This window comes from Lagenorhynchus albirostris, chromosome 1 (assembly GCF_949774975.1).
Source record: "Lagenorhynchus albirostris chromosome 1, mLagAlb1.1, whole genome shotgun sequence".
Classification (NCBI taxonomy): domain Eukaryota; kingdom Metazoa; phylum Chordata; class Mammalia; order Artiodactyla; family Delphinidae; genus Lagenorhynchus; species Lagenorhynchus albirostris.
The window spans coordinates 70,953,776-70,972,298 of record NC_083095.1 but is presented as its reverse complement, the minus strand read 5'-3'; the positions used below and the strand labels follow the sequence as shown (position 1 = coordinate 70,972,298).

The 18,523-nt window shown below is 36.1% G+C and overlaps 1 long non-coding RNA gene across 1 annotated transcript in view; it reads left to right on the top strand.

Moving 5' to 3' along the window:
* The first annotated feature begins 3,810 nt into the window (after positions 1–3,810).
* Positions 3,811–18,523, top strand: part of LOC132530637 (uncharacterized) — a 114,663-nt gene continuing 99,950 nt past the window's right edge. The window contains exons 1-2 of the long non-coding RNA XR_009543841.1: positions 3,811–3,925; positions 4,580–4,634. This is a non-coding gene — a long non-coding RNA (uncharacterized LOC132530637). The remainder of the gene's footprint in view (positions 3,926–4,579; positions 4,635–18,523) is intronic.

Sequence of the window (18,523 nt, the reverse complement as noted above, 5' to 3'; positions counted from 1 at the left end):
TATCTCCTGGGCCATAGTTTTGCCTTATTATTTATATCTGCAACTAAATTAAGGCTTGTTTTGATTCACTTCATTTTGCCCAAATACGGTGAGACTATACGGTGATTAAAATATAAGAAGGCAACCCTGACCTCAATCTACAAAAATCCTTCAGAGTATAATATAACAATTTAATTACTTAAGCAATTACCTGTAAGCAGAAAGGTGAAAGGAAGAGTGTTTTGAATAGCAGTTGATAAAATTTTTGTTGAATTAGAAATTTATTTTAGTAAGAATTTAATTGTAAATGAAATGAATTGATGGCTATGATAGCCACTCCTTAAAAAATTCATGGACCAGAGTCAGTGACTGGTTCATAATGGTTGTATCCAACATGGAACTTACTTAGTGTGTCTGGAATTTAGATGGTTAAATTTGTTGGCTTAATAAAGGACTAAATAATCTCATCCAAACTTTTTATTTTACAGGTAAAGAATATGAGACTTGGAAAGATGAAATGACTCATCCAAATTCACAAGGTAATTACAGAGTTATAAAAGACTTGAACCTAGGTCTTTATATTTATTTCTATTTATTTTATTGACTAATGCAGCATGCTTCTCAAGCCTGGAAGGGGTTTGGTATCAGTAATGTTCAGGCACTACTCCAGGCCAATTAAATCTAGAATCTCTGGGGAAAAGGTGTACCATGAAAATTTTTATAACTCTTTTCATGATGTAATGCACAGCCAGGACCGAGAAACACTGGGCCATTTGGAGATTCCATTAGAAAATTTTACAATTCCTTTAGTCCAGGACTAAAGTGCTATTTTACCCAAGGTAATTTTGAGAGAAAAAACTTATCAGGGTCCATTGAATGATTAGCATAGAAAGTGCACTGTGTATGTCTCCAGTGTTTCTGTCATGTATTCAGTTAACAGCAGGACATGTATCAAGGAAAAAGCCAGTGTTAAGGTAACACAGATCTCGTTTTTGAAGAAATCTTGAAAATGAGAGGTCTGGCAAGATGAAACTCGGAAAATAAATCAATGCTTGTCTAGAGGTTATAGAGTAACTTGGGAACTATTTGAGCTCTAGTGATTACAAGATCAGAAGATTAAAAAATAACCCTGAGGGTGTGCTTTAGGAACCATTCCCTCTGGAGATATATGGGAGATTTATGATTGAGTTGAAATCATTTTTGATTGGAAATAAGTCCAACTCAGGAAGAACATTAGAGTAAAGTAGAAATGGTGGGAAGAACATTGTCAGAGAGAATATGTTCTTTATTCACATTCTAAAGCCTAACCATTTACCACTGAAAGAATAGGAACCACTTAATAAATTAATATGACAATTAATGAGTAGGCTAGCAACCAAAAAAGTACTTACTATATTTAGGACAGGTTAAGTGATGGGATCAGACAAAGATCAAGGTAGTCCTGGAACTCAAAGGTTTAGATACGACTCAAATATGACAAATGTTTGAAAAGCTACATAGAAAAAGAAGAGATAATTTATGATCTAATGCTATAATAGACGATCAATTATAAGGCACTTATATAGTCAAATGAATGTATAGAAAATAAGCACTTTTGGGGGTTCAGAGGCAAAGAGAACAGAGGTTCCCAAATGACCATTTTCAGAAAAATTTTAAATACCTTATAACATGGAGAGTATAGGTCTTTATTTTTCCATTGCCTGGGTTTTTTGTTGTTGTTGTTGTTTGTTTGTTTGTTTTAGTTTTATTGCTCAGTATTTCCCACTTAATGTAGGTCTTAATGCTGGGGGTGGGGGAGAGAAAGGACATTAAGTATTGAAACTAGCCTTTCTAACCTAGCCTTCCCTAACTTTATACAAGAGAAAAGATGCACGTGGTTGCTTCTCTATTTATCATATTTACCAGTATAATTTCCTTGCTCTCTCTTGTTTAATTAAAAACTTCCTCTGGGGCTTCCCTGGTGGCGCAGTGGTTGAGAGTCCGCCTGCCGATGCAGGGGACACGGGTTCGTGTCCCGGTCCGGGAGGATCCCGCATGCCGTGGAGCGGCTGGGCCCGTGAGCCATGGCTGCTGGGCCTGCGCATTTGGAGCCTGTGCTCCGCAATGGGAGAGGCCACAACAGTGAGAGGCCCGCGTACCTCAAAAAAACAAGACAAAACAAAACAAAACTTCCTCTGTCTATATGAGATGATGCATGGTAACTAAACTTATTGTGGTAGTCATTCCACAATGTATGTAAGTCACACCATTATGCTGTACACCTTAAATGTGTACAGTGATATATGTCAATTATATCTCAGTAAAATAGGAAAAAACAAAAACTTTCTCTAAAAGGTATAAATTATTGCAAACACTTATAAATCTTGATTATATTTTAAAAGGTAGTTATTATTTAAAAGTTTCACAATTTTGTCTTTTAAAGAGGATTCCTAGAGGTTAATGGTGAATTGAAAGAAATATAATGTGATTATAGCACTGTAACATATGGCTGTTTATTTGCTTATTCATTTATTCAGCCAGTCTATAAAAGTGGATTGAAAATAATAAATAAGTACCACTATGGGCCAGATATTATGATATAAATAAATAAGTACCACTATGGGCCAGATATTATGATATCCACTGAATGGAGCAATAATATTGTGATTGGGAAGAATATAGGCCCAGAACTAAGTAAAATGCAAGACATTGTGTTAGTGTCATAGGAGAGGTAAAAATATTCAGCATCTATCAAACCTGGTCTTCTTTCAGTGTTCCTTACTAGAGAGAATAGAAACCATTCAGTTTTGTATGTCAGATATATAGGAAGTAATTAATGTCCCACTGTACCTCAACTTCAATTCTTAGCCATTGGCAAGTTGTCCATAATTCATATTCAATTTTTTTTCTATTCTTATGGCTTTACTCCATTTCATGTGTTTCTGCTCAAGTTAAACTTAGGTTCATCTCTTGCCTGCACTAATATAAATATAGTTAAGTAGCCTCCTAACTAGTCTCCTTACATATGCTTCAATGAGAGTAATCTTTTCAAAATGCAAATCTGGTCATATCACCACCCTTCTTAAATTTCATGAGGGTAGTTTCTGTCTCTGCAGTTCATTATATCTCTAGCATCTAACATATTGTCAGGTACAAAATAGATGCTCAATAAATAATCTCAATGGATAAATAAATGAATTGTAAAGTTGGGAGAAATATCTTGATGTAAGAATTCTCAAAATTATGAAACTTTAACCCAAATGAGAGACACTATTCTGCCTATCATATAGGGTGTTGATCACACAGAAAAGCTTCCAGAACTTAGATTAGCTGACAAAATACCATTAATGATATAATGTGTCCTAAGCATATATGCTTATTTTATAAATATGCGAATATATAGATACATCTGTGTGTATGTAGATACATCTAAATATATATGCACAATATATATATTGTCCACCTAAAGGGAAATAGATGAAAATTATGTCACAAAGCATGTTATTGGTAGTGTAATAAACCCTTAGTGAAACAAGAAAGAAGTTTTCCTATTTATAGTGTAGAAGTCATTTACAATTTTGGCCATTTATTATATATTTCCCTGTTCCCCAAAGAGCACCCCGATTTCCCTCAGTGAACAACCCTTCTGCCACTTTCAGGCCTTGCTGATTTGATGGTTGTTGACTACTTTCTCGTTTCTGGAATTAAGCATTGCATTCTCCTGGTAATTGTTGAGTAATTGTTTCAGGGAGGGGTGACTGACCCAATCAGAGCTAGTGAGTTGTAATTAGATATCCACTGGGAATAAAGAACTGGAATTTAGAGGCTATAAAGCTGAAGCCATTGCATCCATTTTGGCACCACAAAGGAAATTCCTACCAAAGAGTGGAGCCAACATAAAGAATGGAGAGCTAAGTGTTAAAGAGAGATCAAGTCCTGGTGACATTATGTGAGCTCCAAGATCTTGGTAAGTCTGAACCAGGACTATTCTGTACATGAGCTAGTAAATTCCTTTTGGAATTAACTTGTTTGGGTTGATTTTCTGCCACTGGTAAACAGGAGATCCTTATAGTATCATGTAGCTTCCATGTTCCCTGGGTGGCTGGGATGAAAGAGTTCATCCCAGGCAACTGGCCTCATCCTTGAAATGTGATAGATTGTATTCTGGCCAGGGATAGAGTTTCTTAGTAAGTCAGATAGGCTACAGAAGTGTAGGCTGTGACCACAGAAACTAGCCTCTGCCTTACAGACTGTGACTGTTCAGTGGCGCTTATCTAGTTTTGCTGGTAATAGGTTGCACCTGTTACTAAGAAATGTCTCATGGCCAAAGAAACTTCCAAAGTGAGCACCTGCACAAGACAAAAAAAAGTGACAAAAATTCCAAACTGGAAAAGCATAATTCTGCTTAACAGAAAACATTGATTTTATGACTTTTATTGAGTAAAAACTCAAACTAGGACCTCTATGCACATTCAACTCTGAACATTCAACTCTGAGAAGCAGAGACCGGTTTTAGAGGGAAGGACTTTAACATTTTATTATGTATTTTAGGTAAAAATTCAATCCCCCTTTTAATTCTCTAACTCATTCTTCCTTTTATTATTTTACCTTGCTCCTGAAGAGAAAGAGGGGCCAGCTGGGGGCAGTCCATGCTGTAACATGAGGACCAGTGGAAGGTAAGAAATGGTCTGACAGCTGCTGAGCTAATCCTAGTCAGCTGTCTTTGACACTCAAAATGGTGAAAAGATCAGCATTTATGTCACCATTTCCACCTGTAAGTGGTTGTTTATGGGTGAAATGGTGTCTTAAGAGAGCCCTTTGATCAAAGGAATTTGGAACATGGATGGATAAGGAAGAAAACAAGGCTGGTGTAAAAGAAGCTGGGCTGATTGTTAACTGCTCCATTATGGTGCAATGCTTTCTTAGAGATGCTCCTGCCAATATATCCTTTAGACTGCTATCAGCATGAAGTTTGGAAGCCTTATATCTGATCGTATATCTCATCCTTACTTAAAGTATTGGGGATAAGTGAAATGATAGACATTATTGCTGTCCTCATGGGTCTTATTCTCGATATGTAAATGAAAATCAAAAATAACCTGAACCAAGGCCAAGTGTGAAATACAGGAAACGTATAATATAAAATCAGAAAAGTGGGTGTTTCAGTTGGGGAATTTTTCATGAAAGAGGTTAGATCTAAACTGTGACTCAAAGGAGAGTGGTGAATATATACACTGAGAAGAGAGAAAAGGATTTCTGGTTGAACCCTTGCATAAACAAAGCTCAGGGGAAAACAAGTAAAATGTTTGTCAAATGGGGAAGGTAAAGAAAAGAACTTGTGAAATAATACCTCTTTACCAAATTTATAAAGTATCTTTTGGAAGAATCACATAAGTGTTTTTCTGTTATAATTCATCCTCATGTAATAATTTCTTTTAACTAAATTACCTGAGGGAAAATATATGTTTTTAATTCATACTTTGATATTTTTAGAAATGAAAAAGTATGAAGTTAGCTTATCATTTCTGATGATCTGTAAAACTTACCAGACCCAGAGGAATTCCAATTATTCTATTAAATTACTCTGTAATTGAACGAGCATCTCCACTCTCAATAAAACAGGTTCTAATGTCCAAAGCAGTATGTGAGCTATTGCTGAGTGTCTTAATGGCTCCTGTGTTTGCCTACATACTCTCATACTAGCTTCCAACTAATTACTTTGTAAAGCACTTTGGGATAATTTGGTTGTGAATAGTATTGTATAAAGCAAATACATTTCTTTTCTCAAACATTGACTCATGTTGGGAGCTGAAGAGCTACAAGTACTTTTTTTTTTTTTTTTTTTTTTTGCCTTAGCAGTAGATATTTTATGTTAGGCATGAATGCCTTTTCAGATCTTCTTTTAAAGTGATGTGTTTTCAGGTACAGAGTATAAAGACCTTTCTAAGGAGGATAGAGAATTTTAGAGAACAAAGCATATTAAACCAACAAAAGCAAAAATCTTTTCAGGTCGGGGCTTCACTGGTGGCGCAGTAGTTGAGAGTCCGCCTGCCGATGCAGGGGACACGGGTTCGTGACCCGGTCCGGGAAGATCCCACATGCCGCAGAGCGGCTGGGCCCGTGAGCCATAGCTGCTGAGCCTGCACGTCCAGAGCCTGTGCTCCGCAACGGGAGAGGCCACAACAGTGAGAGGCCCGCGTACCGCAAAAACAAAAAAAAAAACCAAAAAAAACATTTTTCACCTTATATAATGTAATTAGTGGACCTATTCCTGCTGACATTGCCATTACACAAAATATTTATTTTGTTGTAAAGTCTTTTGTTAATGAATATGAAGTATTTTATAAATAATTTTCATGAAATAATTGTCTTTTTAATATTTATTGCATTTACATGTGGCAGACTTTTTTTTTTTTGCAGTACGCGGGCCTCTCACTGTTGTGGGCTCTCCCGTTGCGGAGCACAGGCTCCGGACACGCAGGCTCAGCAGCCATGGCTCACGGGCCCAGCTGCTCCGCGGCCTGTGGGGTCTTCCCGGACCGGGGCACGAAACCATGTCCCCTGCATTGGCAGGCGGACTCTCAACCACTGCACCACCAGGGAAGCCCCTACGGCAGACTCTTAAGAAAAAGTCTTTCATCACAAAATAAATGTCAACAAGGTAAATTTTCTGAAAATTATTTAAAAATTAATAACTAGTGAACTGTGTCTCATCCTGTGCCTTCTTCAAGAATCAGTGGCACTTTTATTCCAGATTTGTGTCTATCTCTTCATTGATAATCTTCTTTTTCAAGTGCTGGAAATGGGATTTAGAATGTGTGTCTAGAATTGGCTCTTGTGCACATACACAAGGAAATTCTTGTGTTCCTATAACTGTATGGCTCCTATGGAAACCCCTGTGGTTCCAGGTTACTGGTAGTCTGCTCCAATCTTTTCTCTATGACTGTTATCTCCTGAAAACTTCATCTATGATGAAGGTCTTTTTACCCCTCTTTCATTATTAATATTCAATATTATGACCTGTATTTTGATTTCCTGTGGAAAAATGACGATTCATAATTTGCAAGAAATAGGTGGCATGTTTCTTTATCCATACCTGAAAGTACGGGGAAGTATTTAACACTCCTAAGATTTTTAGATATTCTTAAGTGCATCATGATTTATTGACACAGGCTTGGTAATATTATCTTCCTACAAACAAACCTAGACTTTGAGTACTAAAGAAACTAAAGCAGAATATAAATTGTGCCCTTTAAATGGAATGGCCATTACTTACGCTCAGTGATCGAAATGCATATGCATATACATGTCTTCCTCATCCGGATGACAGATTTGAGAATCTTCATGCCGTGTGATTCCATTTGGAGGTGGGATTAACATTTTTGTCCCTTTGATAAACCACTAACTGCCTTAAATGAAGTTTAATGATCCTTAGTGAGTTATTAGTGGATTGTTCCATGGTGTAATGGTTAGATTAGTGAAATCTCACAACAGTATAGTAACTGTATCCAAAGGAATCTGGAAATTGATGCATCTCTATAGAAGGAAGTGATTTCTTTATTCTTCCCAATGTGTCTCATTATGTTCTTGTCCTTTTTAATGTACCTACCATTATTAAGAGAATATGAGGGTATTATCCAAATTTCAAATGGACTACTCCATGTGAATTGTTTCAAAATATGTGCTTATGTTATTCTGGAGAATAATTATACAGGATTCTCGAGGGTCTTATGTACTTGATGTTAAAACCCCTTAAGTTAAAGTTTTAAAATGCAGTTTTATTTTATGAGTTTTTACATTTGTGGAGGTAAGGGAATTCTCAATGATATTTCTCCTGAAGTGATCTGTGTTTGGGTACATTACAAATATATGATAACTAGTATTGAGAGCCATTTATTGACTTCAAATTGCATACAAACCAAGTGCTGATACCAGTCTCTGAGCTAGGTACATGGTTTGGGACTAAGGTGTCATCATGTGCCAGTGAAGTTATATGTCACCATGAACAGCAGTCAAGGAGATTCACTTATAATGTTTGTAGTTATCTTTGAATATCCTGATTTGGAAATGTGAAATTTCAAGGGATATTTTGTTTCTGTATGTTGCTACAAGTTTGGCTATCGATAAATAAAAATACATACTCTAAGGTAGAGAAGATAATCAAAGGCAATGAATTAAAAGAGAAAGTTCAAGGATTCTCTCCGTTATTCATTATCCAGTAGCCTAGAGACTGAACTGCAGTGCTGAGAGGCAAGTTGGGGTTTTAACTCAGTATGCTAAATGGAAAATATCCAGACCATGATCACAAAACAGCTGTTTTCCTCCATAACAGGGTGAATTATAGTACATGATGGAGCCAAGAAACCTCTTAGCATTTGTGCAAAAGGTTCTCTTGCCAGCCAGGAAGCAAGCATCAAGGAGCATTGGCTTTGGAAGAGTTGGCACCTGTTTTACAATTTCTCCATGACAAAAGTCTTTCCTATGAGAAGTTTTGTTACATGCTCCCTTAAGGATTTAAGATGGTGATGAGGAAGAGAGCATCATAAGGGAAAACAGGGGTGGCATTTTCAGAAAATGCCTGCGCAAAATACCATTTTTTGGAGTCCTTATTTCTGTGATCTAAATGCAGTTCTCAAAGATAACATCATTAGTACCTGAGATATTTTATATGCATTAATATAATCAAATCTGAAAACTAGGAAACTATTTGAAGACATCAAAGTCAGAAAATTTGGAGATTATGTGAAGTTATACTTCATCTCTAAGAAGGAGACTCAATGACCTTCCATTAAATATAAATAAGATGCAGAGGTCATACCAATCACACTCCAGAAACTTAGAAGAAATCACAGTCAAATCAAATCAAAGTTTTGGTTACAAATTGCAGGATATTTCTAAGAATGGGGAAAATGGAGACATTTTGCATGGAGAAAATATTATTCTTCCTGTAGAAAAATCTGTGAATGAAAGCTAAGAATATGACCTCGAAATGGAGAGAAATCAAAGATGAGCGTTACACTTCTTTTTTTTGGTGAAGTGTACACTAAGAGCTCTTGAAGCAGAGATGATGGATTGTATTTTTATATCCCTAGTCACAATAACCAGTGTTATTTGAGTTGACATTCCAAAGTATACATATTCTTTCTCATAATTTTTCAATTTGTGACATTGACACTAAATTCCAAGGCAAATACTCTAATAGATAAAATTGACATGACCAACATTTTAAAAAATAATCTTTTACCTCTAAACTTGTAGTTCTCTGGGCCATCTGTGAAACTTTTCAAAAGTGTATATGGCTGGTTCTCATCCTCTGAACATTCTAATTCAGAAATTTGGGGATAGGATGATTTTTCTTTATTTTAAAAAGGTTCACAGAATTTTAAGAACTACAGCATTAAATGATCCCTGAATTGCAAAGATCACATATTTGCCTTTGAAAACCCAAAAGGATTTGTTTTGCATTCTCTGTAAGAGCATGCTGCAACCCCATGACAACTGCAGACAGCCTGTGTTCATTTTATCTCATGTTCACCTTTAGTCAAAATGTCTTGACTACTCCATTGCATTCGTGCTTCCTTCATCTGACAACCTGTTGACTTTAGTCTCTCAGCTCAGTAACTAGTAATTTGCCTATCCTCACTGGTTTCTCTAATTTCCTCTTGTAATTATAGTACATTTTATCTCTCCTGGTTGAATAATCTTCAAATAGTGTCTAGTTAACAGACTCCTTTGTTTAGTTTTCTTGGGTGCTTATTAGAATTAATGGCAAATGTGTAATTTTTCATAGTAGTCTCTTATGGTCCTTTGTATATTTCTGTGGTATCAGTTGTAACATCTCCTCTCTCATTTCTGATTTTATTTATTTGTGTTCTCTCTCTCTCTCTCTCTCTCTCTTTTTTTTTTTTTTGGATGAGTCTAGTGAAAGGCTTGTCAATATTACTTATATTTTCAGAGAACTACCTCTTAGTTTCATTGATCATCTTTTTTGTCTTTTTTGCCTCTATTTCATTTATTTCTGCTCTAATCTCTTATTTCTTTGTTCTACTAATTTTGGGCTTTATTCTTCTTTTTCTAGTTCCTTGAGGCATGAAGTTAGGTTATTTATTTGAGAATTTTCTTGTTTCTTAAAATAGGCATTTATTGCTACAAACTTCCCTCTTAGAACTGCCTTTGCTCCATCCACAGATTTTGGTATGTTATTTTTCATTTTTATTAGTCTCAGGGTACTTTTTGATCTCTCTTTTGATTTCTTTTTCGACCCATTGGTTGTTCAGTATCATGTTGTTTCACCTCCACACATTTGTGAATTTTCTGCTTTTCTTCGTGTAATAAATTTCTAGTTTCATACCATTGTGGTTGGAAAAGATGCTTGATATGATTTCAATCCTATTAAATTTATTAAGACTTGTTTTGTGGCCTAATATATAATATATCCTGGAAAATGTTCTATGTGCACTTGAGAAGAATGTGCATTCTGTTGTTTTAGGATGGAATGTTCCATATATATTAGTTAAGTTAATCCAGTCTAATGTGTCATTTAAGGCCAACGTTTCCTCATTGATTTTCTGTCTGGATGATCTATCCATTGACATACGTGGAGTATTAAATTCCCCTACTATTAATATATTGCCATTTATTTCTCCCTTTAGGTCTATTAATATTTGCTTTATATATTTAGGTGCTCCTATGTTGGGTGCAAATATATTTACAAATGGCATATCCTCTTGTTGGATTGATCCCTTTATCATTATGTAAGTCCATCTCTGTCACATATTTCAGTCTTTGTTTTAAAGTCTATTTTGTCTGATCTAGGTGTAGCTATACAAACTTTCTTTTGGTTTATATTTGTATGAAATATCTTTTTCCATCTCTTCACTTTCAGTCCTTACATGTAGTATGAGTCTCCTATAGGCAGCATATAGATGGTTCTTGTTTTTTTACCCATTCAGTCACTCTATGTCTTTTGATTGGAGAATTTAGTCTATTTACATTTAAAGCAATTTCTTTAATATCTTTGTTGGAGTATAATTGCTTATAATGTTGTGTTAGTTTCTGCTGTACAACAAAGTGAATCAGCTATATGTATACATATGTCCCCATATCCCCTCCCTCTTGTGTCTCCCTCCCACCCTCCAAATCCCGCCACTGTAGGTCATCACAAAGCATCGAGCTGATCTCTGTGTGCTATGCAGTAGCTTCCCACTAGCCATCCATTTTACATTTGGTAGCATATATATGTCCATGTCACTCTCTCACTTTGTGCCAGCTTCCCCTTCCCGCTCTGTCCTCAAGTCCATTCTCTACATCTATGTCTTTATTCCTGCCCTGCCACTAGGTTCATCAGTACCGTTTTTTTTTTTTTTTAGTTTCCATATATGTGTGTTAGCATACAGTATTCGTTTTTCTCTTTCTGACTTACTTCACTCTGTATGACAGACTCTAGGTCCATCCACCTCACTACAAATAACTCAATTTCATTTCTTTTTATGGCTGAGTAATATTCCATTGTATATATGTGCCACATCTTCTTTATCCATTCATCTGTTGATGGACATTTAGGTTGCTTCCATGTCCTGGCTATTGTAAATATTGCTGCATTGAACATTACAGTACATGTATCTTTTTGAATTATGGTTTTCTCATGGTATATGTCCAGTAGTGGGATTGCTGGGTCATATTGTGGTTCTATTTTTAGTTTTTTAAGGAACCTCCATACTGTTCTCCATAGTGGCTGTATCAATTTACATTCCCACTAACAGTGCAGGAGGGTTCCCTTTTCTCCACACCCTCTCCAGCATTTATTGTTTGTAGATTTTTTAATGATGGCCATTCTGACCAGTGTGAGGTGATACCTCATTGTGGTTTTAATTTGCATTTCTCTAATGATTAGTGATGTTGAGCGTCTTTTCATGTGTTTGTTGGCAATCTGTATGTCTACTTTGGAGAAATGTTTAGTTACGTCTTCTGTCCATTTTTGGATTGGGTTGTTTGTTTTTTTTGATGTTGAGCTGCATGAGCTGCTTGTATATTTTGGAGATTAATCCTTTGTCAGTTGCTTTGTTTGCAAATATTTTTTCCCATTCTGAGGGTAAAGTAATTATTGATAGGTATATAGTATTGCCATTTCATTCATTGTTTTCTGGATGCTTTTGTAATTCTTCTCTGTTCCTTTCTTCTTCTCTTACTCTCTTCTTTGTGGTTTGATGACATGCTTTAGTGGTATGCTTATATTCCTTTCCTTTATTCTTTGTGTGTTTACTGTACTTTTTTGCTTTGTGATTACCGTGAGGCTTATATATAATCTATAACAGTCTATTTTAAATTGATAACAACTTGTCTGTTCCCATTATAAAACTCAACATTTTTACTCCTGCAAACATTTTATGGTTTTGATGTGACATTTTACATCTTTTTATCTTGTGTATTCCTTAACTAATTATTGTAATCATAGCTACTTTTACTACTTTTGTCTTTTAACCTTCATAATAGCTTTATGTGTTTAATCCACTACTTTTACTATTTATTTACCTTTCAGTGAGATTTATTCTTTCATATGTTATTACTAATTATCACCCTTTCTTTTCAGCTTAAAGAAGTCCTTTAACATTCCTTGTAAGGCCAGTTTTATGATGATAAACTCCTTTAGCTTTCACTTGTCTGGAAAATTCTTTATCTCTCTTTCAATTCTGAATGGTAACTTTGCCAGATAAAATATTCTTAGTTGGAAGTTTGTTTGGTTTTCTTTAAGCACTTTGAATATATCATGCCACTCCCTTCTGGCCTGCAAAGTTTCTGCAGAAAAATCTGCTTATACTCGTATGGGGTTCCCTTGTATATAACTGGTTGTTTTTCTCTTGCTACTTTTAATATTTTCTCCTTGTCTTTAACTTTTATTTTTTTTTGCGGTATGCGGGCCTCTCACTGTTGTGGCCCCTCCCATTGTGGAGCACAGGCTCCGGACACGCAGGCTCAGCGGCCATGGCTCACGGGCCTCACTGCTCCGCAGCATGTGGGATCTTCCCAGACTGGGGCACAAACCTGTGTCCCCTGCATCAGCAGGCAGACTCTCAACCACTACGCCACCAGGGAGGCCCCTGTCTTTAACTTTTGACATTTTAGTTGTAATGTGTCTTGGTGTGGGTCTCTTGGGGTTCATCTTATTTGGAACTCCTTGAGATTCCTGGTTCTGGATCAGGTTAGGGATGTTTTCAGCCATCATTTCTTCAAATAAATCTCTGCCCCTAGCTTTCTTTCTTCTCTTTGTGGGAGCCCTATAATGTGAACGTTAGGCTGTTTGATGATGTTCTATAAGCCTCTTAAGCTATCTTTACTTTTTTTCCATTCTTTTATCTTTTTGATGCTCTGATTGCGTGAGTTCAGCTGCCTTGTCTTCAAGGTGACTGATTCTTTCTTCTGCTGTATCTAATCTGTCGAACCCCTATAAGTGTATTTTTCAGTTCGGTTATTTTATTCTTCAGCTCTGTGAAAAAATCTATTTTGTACTTATATTTTCCATGTCTTTGTTGAAATTCTCACTGTGTCCATCCATTCTTCTTCCCACTTCAGTGAGCATCTTTATGAAAATTACTTTAATCTCTTTATCAGGTAAATTTCTTATCTCCATTTCTGAGGTTTTATCTTGTTCTTTCATTTGGAACATATTCCTGTGTTTCTTTATTTTGCTTGACTCTCTTTGTTGGTTTCTATAGAGCAGATGAAACAACCACCTCTCCCAGTCTTGAAGCAGTGGCCTCTTGAAGGAGATGAACATTGGTGTTCAATCTTGCCCCAGCTCTTTGGTGTCTCTCAAACCTTTATGCTTGTCCAAGCAGCCTATTATATTTTTTAATAGCTCCCAGTAGGTGAGGATGCACCGAGACTTGTCAGTGTCCCTAATGGGAGTATCTCAGCACGTAGATTCAGGCTGATTGAAAGCCAGATCCATAGGCAGCAGCTTTTAAAATTATTCAAATAAATACAGTCCTGTGGGATCACAGCATAAGCCCCTCTGGCCAACAGAGCCAGGCAATCTGGTGGCATCCCCTCGGCAGCAGTTGTAAATATCAGGGCTCCAGGTGAGTGTATGAGCTCTTTTCTGGAAAATACCATCCAGCTGTAGCAAGGGGCAGAGGGAGAGTGCCGAGTTGGTGTCCATAGCCTACATTCCTTGAGAGTGTCTCCATCACCACTAAATGTATGCCAAACATGAAGCCTACCCCTCAGACTGAAGCCTCTGGACTATTATCAAAAAGACAAGAAATAACAAGTACTGGCATGGATGTGGAGAAAAGGGAGCCCTTGGGCACTCTTGTTGGGAAAGTAAATTAGTGCAGCCACTGTGCAAAAAGTATGGAGGTCCTCAAATAATTAAAAATAGAGCAACCATATGATCCAACAATTTTACTTCTGGGTATTTATCCAAAGTAAGCAAAAACTAACTAATATATCAAAAAGATATGCACCCCCATGTTCATTGCAGCATGATTTATAATAGCTAATATATGGAAACAACCTGTGTCCAGCTGTAAATGAATGGATAAAGAAATTGTGATATATGTGTGTATATATATACACACACATAAGATTCCATAATATTCTGTAATATATATATTATAAAACATATATGGTATTCATTCATATATATATATATATATATGTAAGATGGATCTTGAGAGCATTATGCTAAGTGAAATAAGTCACACAGAGAAAGACAAATACTGTATGACCTCTTTTATATGTGGAGTGCTTAAAACAAACAAACAAATGAAATAAAACCCAAGCTCACAGATACAAAGAATAGATTGGTGGTTGCCAGAGGCAAGGTTAGAAGGATGTGAAAAACGGGTAAAAGGGATCAAAATAAAAACCTTTTATAAACTTAACTAACACACATACTGTGAAAAAGAGCTTGGTCCAACTTTGAAATAATTATGAAGCTCTGTTCTGGAGTAATTGTCTTCAAGCCATTTAAAGAGCTACCCACTATAAGAAATGCATTTTACTTCCAGACCACACACACATACACATGAAACTAGAAAAAGATTTTGCTGAACAATGTTTATCTCTACTATGTATGATGTAGCCTATTTGTTATTCTTCTCTATTTCATTAAAAATATGTGGGGGGTTGTAACCCATTCATGAGTGGAGACCTCTAGCTCAATAACTACTTTTACAAGATACCAAAAAAAAAAAAAAATTAAGGGCAAAGCTTTTCATCTATTATTCATTTTAGCATCTAAAACAAGTGAAAGTGTAGTTGCTTATAGTGTTCCCTCAAATTTCATATACGTCTGGAACTTCAAAATGTCACCTAATTTGGAAATACGGTCTTTGCAAATATAATTAGTAAAGGAATTCAGTATGAAATCATCCTGGATTTAGTGGGCCCTAATTTGAAAACTGGTATCCTTACAAGAAGAGGAAAGGACACAAACATGGAGGAGAAGATGAGATAAAGACAGTAGCAGAGACTGAGGTGATGTGTCTACAAGCTTAGGAATTTCAGAACCTACCAGAAGTTGGTAGCAGCAAGGAATAATTCTTCCCTAGAGTCTGCAGAAGGAGCATGGCCCTGCTGACTTCTTGCGTTCAGATTTCTGGCCTCTAGAACTGTGAGAGAATACATTTCTGTTGTGTTAAGTCATCCAGTTTGTAATGCCTTGTTACAGCATCCCTAGAAAACTAATACAGAGAGTGCTTAGTAAGTATTTGTTGAATGGCTGTAAATGGATGAACAACTTCTGAAGCCTTTATGTTCACTGTAAAGACTAACCTTAGGCTTCCCTGGTGGCGCAGTGGTTGAGAGTCCGCCTGCCGATGCAGGGGACACGGGTTCGTGCCCCGGTCTGGGAAGATCCCACATGCCGTGGAGCGGCTGGGCCCGTGAGCCATGGCCACTGAGCCTGCGCGTCCTCAGCCTGTGCTCTGCAACGGGAGAGGCCACAGCAGTGAGAGGCCCTCGCAAAAAAAAAAAAAAAAAAAGACTAACCTCCTCTGTGGGGATAGTTCTGGGGGGAATTTACAATAGTTACAATACTTCACTTTTCAAGCAGTAACTTGTGGCCCATTAGCAAATATTTCAATTGGTTTTGCTCAGTATTTTAAAATGAAATAGAATAAAATATTATATAGTTTAATATAATAGGAAATATCAATGTGGCACACATTTTTAAGGTAAATGTGTGAAAATTTTGTCTCGTGTGTGTGTGTGTGTGTGTGTGTGTACACTGTGTTGCAATGTCAAATTTATCTTACTCTGGGCTACAGTAAAACAGAAATATTTGAAAGCAAATGGTCCAGCCACATCTTATTCACATGTTTAGTCAAGCCAGAAGGTTTTGTTGAATATTTGAATATACAAAATATATCATTTTTGTCTGTTATAGCATTGCAAATTTACTTGGAAAAGGAAGAAGTAAAACTTTCTTTATATGAGAATGAAATAATTTGTACCTAGGAATAAGAATCTTTTTATAAAACTACCAGAAATAATAAGTGAGTTTACAAGGTCACAGTAAACAAGGTCAACATACAAAGATATATTGTATTTTTATATCTTAGCAACAAACAGTTGAGAATTGAATTTTTCAAAAACACCATTTAAAATAGTATCTAAAAGCATAAAATATGTAGGGATAAATCTAGAATATACGTCAAGACCTGTTCACTGAAAACTAAAAACACTGCTGAGAGATATTTTAAAAGACCTAAATAAGTGAAGTGATATATCATGGTCATGAATTGAAAGAATGTATGTTAAGATGTCAGTATTCTCCAAATTGATGTAGAAATCAATACAATCCCACTCAGAATTCCAGCAGACTTTTTGATAGATATTGACAACTTGATATTCTAAAATGTATTTAGAAATGCAGCAAATTTACAATGGCCAAAAAAATTTTGTAAAAGAACAAATTTGAAGGACTCATCCTATTTAATTTATACAGTAAAAATATCATATAATGGATAAAAGTTCTAGTCAAATCATCACTGGGGATAGTTCTAACATATCTGTTACTTAGAAAATCTGATCTTTTTAGAGTAAAGCCCTTTAGCTGCCATTCTGTTTTAGATCATCCTAATTCACTTTTTCCTTGATAGAATACTGATTAGAAATTCTACATGTTTCTGTAATTGTTTTCATGGCCACAGAAGGAAATTAAAACATCCATAAATAACAAAATAAATGACTAAAACTGTATTATGGAATGATTATATTCTAATGATGCTTTGGGTGAGGGATTACAAATGTGGAAAAAGGAAGTTCATTATTCCTGATAAGGTTCAAGGACACCCCCTCCTTTTAAAGGAGGAAGTCTGTGAGGCAATGCCTTAAAGTCTTTAGAGGATCTTCTGTATGACTGAATAGTTCTCTGAGACACTGCCTTATGTCTTTCTGTGATCATAACCAAGAATCTTATTGTCTCTCTCTGGATTGATTTTTGCTTGGAAGTCCCTTCTTATTTTGAGAATCTTGGAGAAGCTAAAAATGTGAAGCAGTTTTGTTTTCAAGCCCAGTAAGTCTTGGCTCCTTTGTAGTCACTTATCTTCTTCCCCTTACCTTCTACCATAGGCAACTAGCTGGAAGGAGACCAACCGTATCTCCAACATTCTACCTTCCCTAGATCATTCAGCTCATAAAGTACATTTTTCATTATCTACATTACTTCAGGAACGAGTTTTGGTATACTTGTCTCCACTATATAAAAGACCCCTTTCCTCCATTTTCCAATAATCCTCACTTTTCTTTAAGCCTGCAAACTCCTTCATTGGGTTTCTACTAGCACTCTCTTCATAGTCATCCAACCCACCACTCACTTCTGAAGCTACATGCTCTGGATTTTGTTTTAGTGACATTCTATTTCTAAGTAGCAGAATCTGTTCCAGTTATCTATTTCTGTATAAGAAGCAACCCCATAACTTAATGCCTCTAAAAACTGATAGCATTTGTTTTAATCATGAATCTACAATTTGAACAGGTCTCAGCAGGGCTGGCCTGGGACAGCTTATCTATTTTTCATTCTAGAGAGCTGGGCAGCATTCATTTGCATGTCTGATGGTTGGTGATGGCTGTTGGCTGGGCCTTTCCATCTCTCTGAAAACATATTATTTAGTTGTTCAAGGTTTTAAATTTTATATATGTTAAATTATGCTTGATATATTCTGACATTTGCTTTAGTAATTTAATATTTTTTCTTTTGAGAACACTCCAAGTTGATGGTGTAGCTGTAATTTATCCATTTTTACAGCTCTGAGGTGTTTATTTATGCCAGTAACACAATTTACCTGTTGTATTATTGATGAAAATTTAGGTAATTTACAATTTTTTGCTGTTATGAATAACACCCATTTGCATATTCTTGTACATATCTCCTAGATACATATGCAAGCATTTTTCTAGGGTATATATCTATGAGTGAAATTGTTGGGTCGTACTTACATGCTCAAATTTATTAGCTAGTCACAAATTGTTTTCCTTCGAGGTGGTGTCAATTTATGTAACTACCAATACAGTAAGAGTCTTTCTTTAGATCCATGCTTGCCAATCTGATAGATGTGAG